The sequence below is a fragment of the Falco rusticolus genome, chromosome 3 (genome assembly GCF_015220075.1).
Source record: "Falco rusticolus isolate bFalRus1 chromosome 3, bFalRus1.pri, whole genome shotgun sequence".
Lineage (NCBI taxonomy): Eukaryota > Metazoa > Chordata > Aves > Falconiformes > Falconidae > Falco > Falco rusticolus.
In genome coordinates, this window is record NC_051189.1 from 20072799 (window position 1) to 20081986 (window position 9188).

General features: G+C 43.0%; 1 long non-coding RNA gene across 1 annotated transcript; it reads left to right on the forward strand.

Annotated features, from left to right (window-relative positions):
• The first annotated feature begins 5235 nt into the window (after positions 1-5235).
• Positions 5236-8981, forward strand: LOC119145001. Its single transcript, XR_005103270.1, has 2 exons — positions 5236-5290; positions 8306-8981. It is a non-coding gene; the product is annotated as an uncharacterized LOC119145001 (long non-coding RNA).
• The last annotated feature ends 207 nt before the right edge of the window (positions 8982-9188 follow it).

Here is a 9188-nt window from a genome sequence, read left to right on the forward strand (position 1 = left end):
GTGTTTTTAAAAGGAGACTGAGTAAGTGGCCAAAAAGATATAAAGAAATGCTGCATCCAAGTATGACTGCTGCATGTTTGGAGACTTGAATGAAAGCAGTGGAGTGATAAACAACAGTCAAGTCTGCCTGCGTTTAGCACCAGTGCATGAAGCCATTGTAATGTCTTGTGCACTACACAAGCCATGTGAGTACTCACACAGACACTGTTAAGACAAGCTCCTTGTGATCAGATGAATTTTAATCTTTTTTCAGAGCATAAACTCTTTCAGTATTTTTTTTTTTCTAATACATACTAGATTGCTTTTTGGGAGCCCCGATTTCTAGAATTACACAATCATTTTTCTAAAATAGTCTTGCAGATGGCCTTGCCCATAAATCTGCATACGATGTGCAAGGATGTCATGTAAACTTTGCAGCCTGGGAAGCTGTGGTTATTCTGCTGAGGGGAACTGCAGCTTCTGCTATCTGTGAGTCAAATAAACCTCCGCCTTATTATCACATTGCTATTTAAAAATATGGAACATATATCTCTCTTCAAATAATAACAGAAAAGTTGATTGTTCCATGCTTTGGGGGCATGAGTTTCTGAGATCAGTAGGGACAGCAAAAAAATACTGAAATAAAATGAAAATGTTGGAGGTTTGTGGATCTCTGAAAAATAATTCAGGTTCAGTTTCATTCCAGTGGGGCCTGGGAATCTGGAAAATGTTCTTGATCTACCAGACATTTGCAGAGTTAGTGCTCTTTATAAAAAGAAATGTTTTCATATGATCCCTAATTATATTCTTTTCTAATGAATGGAGACAATTTCAGATGATTTGTGGCAGGAGATAGACAGAAATGATGAAAAATCAAATGGGAACAATGCACACTGATGACTTTCCTTGAGTCTCTGTAGGGTGATTATTATTGCCTTTTACCAGACATAGTGAGGAAAGTGTATCAGTGAATTGGCAAAAGGTTGTTCTACATTTCTTTCTCGGTTCCCTAAGAATACAAAGATTAATCTTTATTTAACTCCCTTCTCTCTAAAGTAGATCCATTAGCAAATCAAGAATCAAGCTATCATGATAGACACCTGCAGTGCTGTCACACATTGCTTTCCTTCCCCTCCATCCACAGTCTATAGAGCAGGTGGTGTCCAGCGTCAGCTCTTCTCCCACACCTAAAACCTTGTAGAGTCCAGGACTAGTCCACACTGTCATTCCTGTGTTGAGTCAATCTTCCATCTTTCCTTCCAGCATCTCACAGGAGAAGTCTCGCTAATATTGAGGTATCAATGTTTAATCTGGATCTGTGGTAAAGTATGTGCGAGTATGTGACAGGAGGAACCAGCTGCTCTAGTCTCCTGCTCAAAGCTGGACTAACTTACTCCAGGTTGCTCAAAGCCCTGTCCAGGCTGGTTTTGAATACCTCCAAAGAGGGAGGTGGCACTGTGCCTCTAGGTCCCTGCTCCTGCTACGAGATCTTCTTTCCTTGTGCTGGGTTGGAGTTTCTCTTGCTGCAACCTGTGACCATTGCCTCGTCCTTTCACTGTGACCCTGAGCAGAGGGGCTCTGCAGACCATCCTGGGGCTGCAGCCTGCTGGGGCTGGCAATGGGCACAAGGGGCAGTACAGTCGGCCAGCTCTGACAGGACATCTGGAAGTGTCCCATCATCCTCCTTTTAAAGGAAGGTGCCAGAAGACTTCCATGTATGAGAGCTACTGCTTTAGGAGTTGTCTGCCTGCTATTCATTACAGATTGGCTCCAGCAATGAAGTAAGACTGCAAAGTAAGCATAAGAAAGATTATTACTGGTTTTAGTGAAAGTCAAAGCTGTAGTAATTTTCACTGACCCTATCTTTAACAGAGCAGTATTCACACCTAATTCTTTCACCTTCTCACTTTCAATGGTGCTCTGTAGCACACGTGCACTTGTCAGGAAGAAATTTGCTCTTGTATTTGAGTTGTTTCAGTGTTTGCCTTCCTACCACCTCCAATCCTGCCTACAGCTTGTGCCTTGAGACAGAAAGAACACAAATGTCCTTTCTGCCTTCTCTAAGGTCTTTATGTCACAGCCCAGAAGGGAGCTGGCCCTAGTGGTCCCCACTCCAGCTGACCTGCACCATGGTGCTCAGCAGTAGCTCTACAAACTTCTCTGATAGTACTGCTACACAAATACGTCTTCCAAGAAGGCAGAGCCAATGTCTGGAGGTCTGAACCACTTCAGCCATCCTAAGCTAACTGGTTCCTATTCATGAACTGGGACTTTCAGATAAATAACTCCAATCATTGCAATATCTTCTCCTAGGAGAATGTTTCAAGTACTTTTATTGTGTCTATTGACCTGCCTTGCTTTCCTGTAGCCCTGCAGCTCTGCAATATTCTCTCTGAACTAAGGGGACCCGTAATTCACATAGTGTTTGTTTGACAGCCTTTGTGTAGTCAGGGTAAGGGAAGACAATGCTGGGGAGGCACATTTTCCCCATTCCACTTGCTGTGATCCCAGTATGTTTTGTCTCTTCTGCCTGAGTTGATAGGGTCATGTAGTCAGCACAGACTGAAAATGTCCTGTGGTTGTAACGTTCAGCATTTTAGCTTCTGACTGTTTGCTGAGCCTGACTCACGAACAAGTTTAACAATCAAGCCAGGGTGAATATTTTGTCAATGCGACATTTTTTGAATAATAAATAGGCCAGTAATTTATTTAAAAGATGTTCTAATTTCATAAATATTTCCATAAAAGCTCGAAGAAGCTTAATTATATGGCAATTCTTCACCCCATTGTGGAAGAGCAGAATTATAACTAGCTTCACTTTCCCTGCTCAGCAGCTCTGTGATTTCTAATCATACCTCTAATTGCTCAGAAGCAGAACCTGCTCTCCTTAAAATGATTGTTAAATGATTCAGGAATCATATTTATCTGGAGCAATTGTTCCACTGATCTTCACAAAAACCCATGATGGGAAAAGCATCACTCATTTGGTAAATGACAGTTCTCAAATCTCTTGCATTTCTTCCTTTCGCCAAATGTGCATCTTCTATAACATAGCATTGGGTCATTTTTTATTTTTCTCTAAAGAAAACCATGCTAATTACAACTTGATTAGATAAGCAGTTAGTGAGAGATACAGTTGCCTGCATAGACTGGAAAAGCTGTTAGAAAAGATTTTAGCGATTGAAGCTCACGGGGAATATACAGTTTAAACTTTTCGGAATGAGACCAGGCATCCAATCAGTACTTAAGCCTATTTCACAACCTTTTCTACCTGTGACTTTTAGATGCTGCTCAGCTAACCAAGAGCCTGTGATATGACCCTTTCTATTTTAGTATATCTTTTTTTGCACAGATTGATAGAGGAATTATACTTAATGCTGAAAATCATTAGAACTATTTCACCTCACAATTTCTTTGTTAGGCTACAAACAGAATTATAGATGGCTACAGGAACCTGGAGTCTGAAAACTTCATATTGAAAACAGAACAGACTAAACTCTCAGCTACACCAGTGCAAATCAGGAAAATATTTTTTCAAAAGTCAGTGTAGTTACTTCAGTTTTTTAGCTGCTGTAACTATTAAGAAGATTATTTTTAGGAAGCAGGTTCTTACAAAGTAAAAAATTGTACATATATAAACTTTTTTCTTCGTATTTATCAATTTAAACTTTTGTTTTCCACTGAATAATCATTTGCTGGTTGGAATTTAGGGATTCAGATAGACATTTCATAGCTCACAAAGGGAAAATGTAAAATGCAATGAAGACTCCCTCTAATTTCCTTTAATCTCATGCTGAGTTACTACCAACATGACCCTGAGGGAAGTCTTACTTCCTGAATACATAGCCTTGATGAACAATAAATTTTTCTTTCATGACAGGTTTATTCCTTTGTTGAGGAATTGCTTGAAAGCTATTTCATTGTATATAGTGAAGGTGTAATTGGGCTACAGCAGGCTTATTCCTTTAATAGGTTAGGCAATAATTTCACATCACCTTTTAGTACACAGGGCTTTCATTCTGTTAAACTGATTGATTACTTTATCAGGATTCACTTGCCAGCATTTGTATAAAGCAGTGTCTTGCAGAGGGACTTTACTCCTTTGCCAGGAGGGCAGGATCTGTATGAGAGGAGGTGACAGCAAAGCAGCCTGTGCTGCACAGAGGTCGGCAGGGGAGCTGAAACCAAGAAGTTGCCCAGTCTCTCCCTGAGTCCAAGGCAGATCTGATTAAACCCACCGTTTGCCTTCTCTGTCAAGCATTTGTGTAAATTGTTCTTAAAGTCCTGCTCATCCTTTGTGGCTTGAACCTGCAGCCGTGCAAACTTCTTGCTTAATGCCTCCTTCCACTGACGTTGGGGAAACCAATGTTGATGTCCACAGAGGCAAAGACATACCTGTGGAAATTGCACTCCATCATGACCAAGCGGTGCCTTGCTATCTGTGAAGAAGAAATTGTCCCTAAGTTCTGAAAAATATTTACCTTTTTTTTTTTTTTTCAAACCCACCTGCTGTTGTTCTGACAATCATCTAAATTGGATTGTGCTGAGAAAAGCTGATCTCCTCCTTTCTCCAGCAAGGTCTTCTATTGAAATTTAATAAATAAAATCAGTCAAAACCCACTTAAAATTAATCTTAGAATATTTCCCTAGGTAGAAGCCAGAGTGAGGAATATTGGGCTAAATTCTCTCATGGCATAAATCCATTGAATCTAAATTAATCTACCTCTTGGAGCAGCCTGATTGTGGCGTCAGGTGAAGTATCCTTTCTGCATGGCACCCAGGATCTAAACTAAGTAACATTAGCAGAGAGTTTGTTTTGCTATCGCTGCAGTCAGAGCACCAACTCTGATTTTAGTACCACACTAATAAATCTTCCTTGCAATGTTGCGTGATGAGGTTTCAGCAGTAAATTTTAATTTACAAAATTGATCCAGACAGAAAACTAGAAGATTTTCTTTCAGAACCAAGAAGGATGTTTCTGTGAAGTTTTGAAGAAAATCTATTAAGCTATGTTTGAATCTCGCTTCATTAAACGTTTAGGCTGACTTGCTGTTTTGATATTTGTTATAATGGCTTTGGTGTCCTAGTGAAAAACTCGTTGCACTGTTGCCCTCAGTATAGCACTTCTCAGAGAGCTACAGCTTTTTGGGAAGTAGAATGTTAGTTACGTGCGAAAAAGCAGTCATCAAATGAAAACACTGAACTAATAATACCTGCTTGGATATTTTTGCCTAATGTTTTTATGAGGAGTCCGAAGCACAGCCTGCAGTCATGAAGGTTCCCAGCCATTATCTCAATTCCCTTGGATGAGGTAAGATGGTCTCTTGCTCTGCATTGTCTCTCTTGTCTCTATATTTGCCTGCATAACGTCGTCTTATTGAGGTCCAGTTTTCATGCACATTAGTCACCCTGAGCAGCCTGCACCAAGTTGATCCTGATCTGCACTGTGCCATTGCTTGCCAGCAGGCTTCACTGCTAATCTACCATGAAGGATGCTTCATTTGCTGCCAGGTGGGTTGCACAGAGGGGCTGTGTTGTCCCACTTTTCTTGCCCCTGTCCATAAAATTGCAATCATGCTTTAAAATGGGCAAGTGGAAAAAGGCAGCTTCACATACCATGCACACATTCTGCCTCATTTAGCACCTACATGCAAAAAAAAAAAAAAAAAAAAAAAGTTAATAGAGCTGCCAAACCAATTACATTAGATTGAATTAGATTAGTGAGCCAAAAAATTAAGACATCATGGCGGACAGGTCCAGGAATGCTGTGGCAAAAGGGAGTATGGGATACTCGGCTTTAGAAAAAATGAATTTACTCAGTGAGCTACCACTGAAATAAAAATATTTTTTAAATGTCAGATGGAACTAAAACATTTTAGACATATGGTGCATTAACCAAATGTTTAAACATTTGCCTTTAGCTGCATAAATGTAAAACTGATGGAATGTGTTTAGCAAGCGATACAGATTATCTTTAACTGCATTAAACTGCATATGTTCATTGTAATGCAGGCCAGTTATAAATGCAATACAGACAACATCTCTCTAATCTCATCTATTGATGATATCTACACTTCTCTATTACTTTGAAAATTGTTGGTCATCTCTATCTCAAGATATTATTTCTGTTGATTGAAAAGATGAACACTGAATATTAGTAACCAACATTCCCCCACCACCTAAACCAAGAAATGCTTTGATTTCTCTCATTAGGGTACTGGGCTGGGCGTCAAAAGGAGCTTTTACTACACATGCTATAAATGATCTTGGGAAATCACTGCAATTCTCTGAGTTTATGTAGTCTTCCAGATTGCAGAGATAGCCATCTGATAAATCAGAAGCAGCCTTCTCTGGCAGCCCCTATCTGGTTTATATAGACGTACTGGGGGTTGTAAGGAGCTTGGACAATTCAAATAATAACTGCAGAAAATACACACTCAGTGGGTGTTCTCAGATGGATAGCCATCCCTCCCACAATGTATGAAACTTGGGAGTTATCATAAATATCCACCAATTGTCTGAATAGAGAACAATGTGACAGAAAACCAAGTTCCCTATCGTTATGAGTAAATCTGAAGAGAGTCAACTTTTTTGGCTGTTCAGCAACTGTAGTCTTTCTAAAAATCATATTCTTTAAAAAGTGCCAAACCAAAGAATTTTCTGGACTTTGAAAGCAGACGTCTTGACAATCCTTGCTTTAATTGACCATGAAAGCTTCTCAGTGAAGGAGCTGAGAGCTTTACAAATTGTATGGCTTGAGAGAATGTTTAGGGCTGGTTAGGATTCCTACTATTCTTATTACCGAAACCCTCAGACAAGCACACAGATCTACTAGGTGGGAAAGGACAGGGGTTGTTAAGTCAAAGGGGAAAAAATGCAATTGCTGAGCTACCATTTGGAAAGCAAGCAAACTGACTGCAAAGAGGGAAGGAGACCATCTGAGTTAACCTGTGGCTAAGTAGTGGCTGCGGTATATCGAAACCATCTACAGGTGCTGCAGTGCTGCAGAAATGTTTGAGGAAGGCCACTGAGCAGCACATGGTAATAATTGATGGTCTGGGTCAGAAATGTTTAAAGTCCTGTTTTAAAACAAGGCAACATCAGAAAGCTGGTGATACTGCGTGGCAGTGATGGATTAACCCTTTTGCTTGCCCCATGATGAGACTGAATACAATGCTTCCTCAACTTATTTGCCAGGGACAAAAAGTAGGAAGCTGGATGCAGTGGCATAGCTGTGCTGGGGGTGAAGGCTCTGAGCATGGCTGGTGAGCCCAGTGCAGCCCAGACGGGTGCTAGGAGCTGCTCTGGGACTCTTTGCTGCCTGTTCCAGCACAACTTTCCTCCTCCCTTCGGCTCTCCTCGGGTGTTTCAATACAGGCATTTTCCTCTGTTGTTAAGACCGTCAGAGGGAAGCTTGGGATTTTATTGCTAGTTATCCCTTTGTCTTCTGGGTTTGCTAGGAAAGATCAGAACAGGAGCTTTGCCTTCCCATTATTTCACTCCGCAATTTCAAATGCCATACGGGGGCTGCACCTGCTGCAGAGAGCATCTGCAGGTACACCGTTCTGGCACACATACGAGCTTCATGAAAGATAGCTTGATTTGACGTGATTTCCAAACCAGAGGAGAACACAGCATGCTCACAACAAGCTAAAAACTGTTGGCAGTTGTTCTGCTAGTCCTTACTTTCCAGCTGTACTCTCCGAAGCGTGTCGGAGCCGGGAAGCCAGCGGGCTGGCTGGCTAGTGGCACTGCCCGCTCTGTGGGCTAGTGGTGGCCCAGCGCGGCCTCGCTGCCAGCCCCACTCCTCGTGCGCCTGCAAGCGCAGGCTGAGGCAGCGCTGGGGCCTCTCGCTGAGGCATCAGGAGAGAATCTTTCCTCCAGGTGCCGGCGGCGGGGTGGCAGGCACTGGGAGAGCTGCCTTCTTCCAGGTGCTGGTGGCAGGGTGGGAGGCCAGGCCCAGCACGGTCCCGGCTGCTGGGCACGCTGCTCTTTCCAAGTGACAGAAACATGCCCGAAGTGATTACTCACCCGCCTGAAGCACAAGAGGCCCATATGTTAACAGGACAATTTGGCCTCTAGTTGGTTCAGCAGGTTTCCATAACCCATGAAGAAGTGTTCAGCAGTATCAAACCTGACATTTCTCTACATTTGTAGTTGGTTCAGTCAAGGGCAACTCAAAAAGTAAGTGGAAAAGCAAGCTGGAAGTACTGGCTTGGGTTACCTTTAAGAGAGCTGGAGGGAAAGGGGTTCATGTACAGGCAGAGGAGGGAAACGGGGGTCTCCAGAGCCAGTTTGTCACATTAAACTGTTATCTTCCTCTCAGGACTGCTGCGGTCAGAAAAGATAACAGAATCAAATGGTGTCCACTTAAGTCTATCGAGCCAGACCTTCAGAATAAAACTAATGAAAACTGTGAGGTTTTATCTGCAGGACCGGATCATCGGACACCCCCATAACCCGTATACCCTGGTGACAAGAGAAGACGACGAGTCGGCAAGCGGCCTGTCCGCATCTGAGGGCTCTGCACCGGCGGAGTCCAGACAACGGTGATACAGCCCCCGCAGGGGGGTCCAGAGCCGGCTAGAAAGGGTCAACATCATGTTTGTAGAACACCAGCAACTGCTTTAAAAATGTACTTGATCAGTATTTCCTCTGATTCTCCCTGGCTCTCCCCAAATATCCCAAGCTACACTCCATTACCCCCAGTCGTTTCTCAAGTGCCAATTGCTCAGTGTGCCTTATCTTTGTACTCTTTTTTAGAAATATTTTTACTATTTTAGCTTGTTTAGTTAAGCGGGGGGGGGGGGGGGGGGGGGGGGGGGAATGTTGCTAGGTAGGGCCTGGCGCCCGGAAGATCTCGCGCTGTACGGAAACATAGGGCCCCCCTCCAGGTAGCCAACAGCTTTTAGTTTATGATGTAAGCAGACGGAAGTGACATTGTAAACCTAGGCTATATAGTGTCACGTCGTTCAGCAATAAACACCATTTGCCATCCACCACATCGGTGTCTGTGAGCTAATGGACCGCGGGGCCAGGGGTCGGCCGCCGTGCCGTTCCTGAACCAGGTCACCGTGTGCCTGTGAAGGCAACACAGGACAAGTATTCCAGAAGCTGAGCCTGGGCTGTGCCTCTTCAGACAGGCTGTGGGTCACTACTATGACTCTGGACCCACAGGACATGTCTGGTGGCACCCTGGGAGAGGGTGG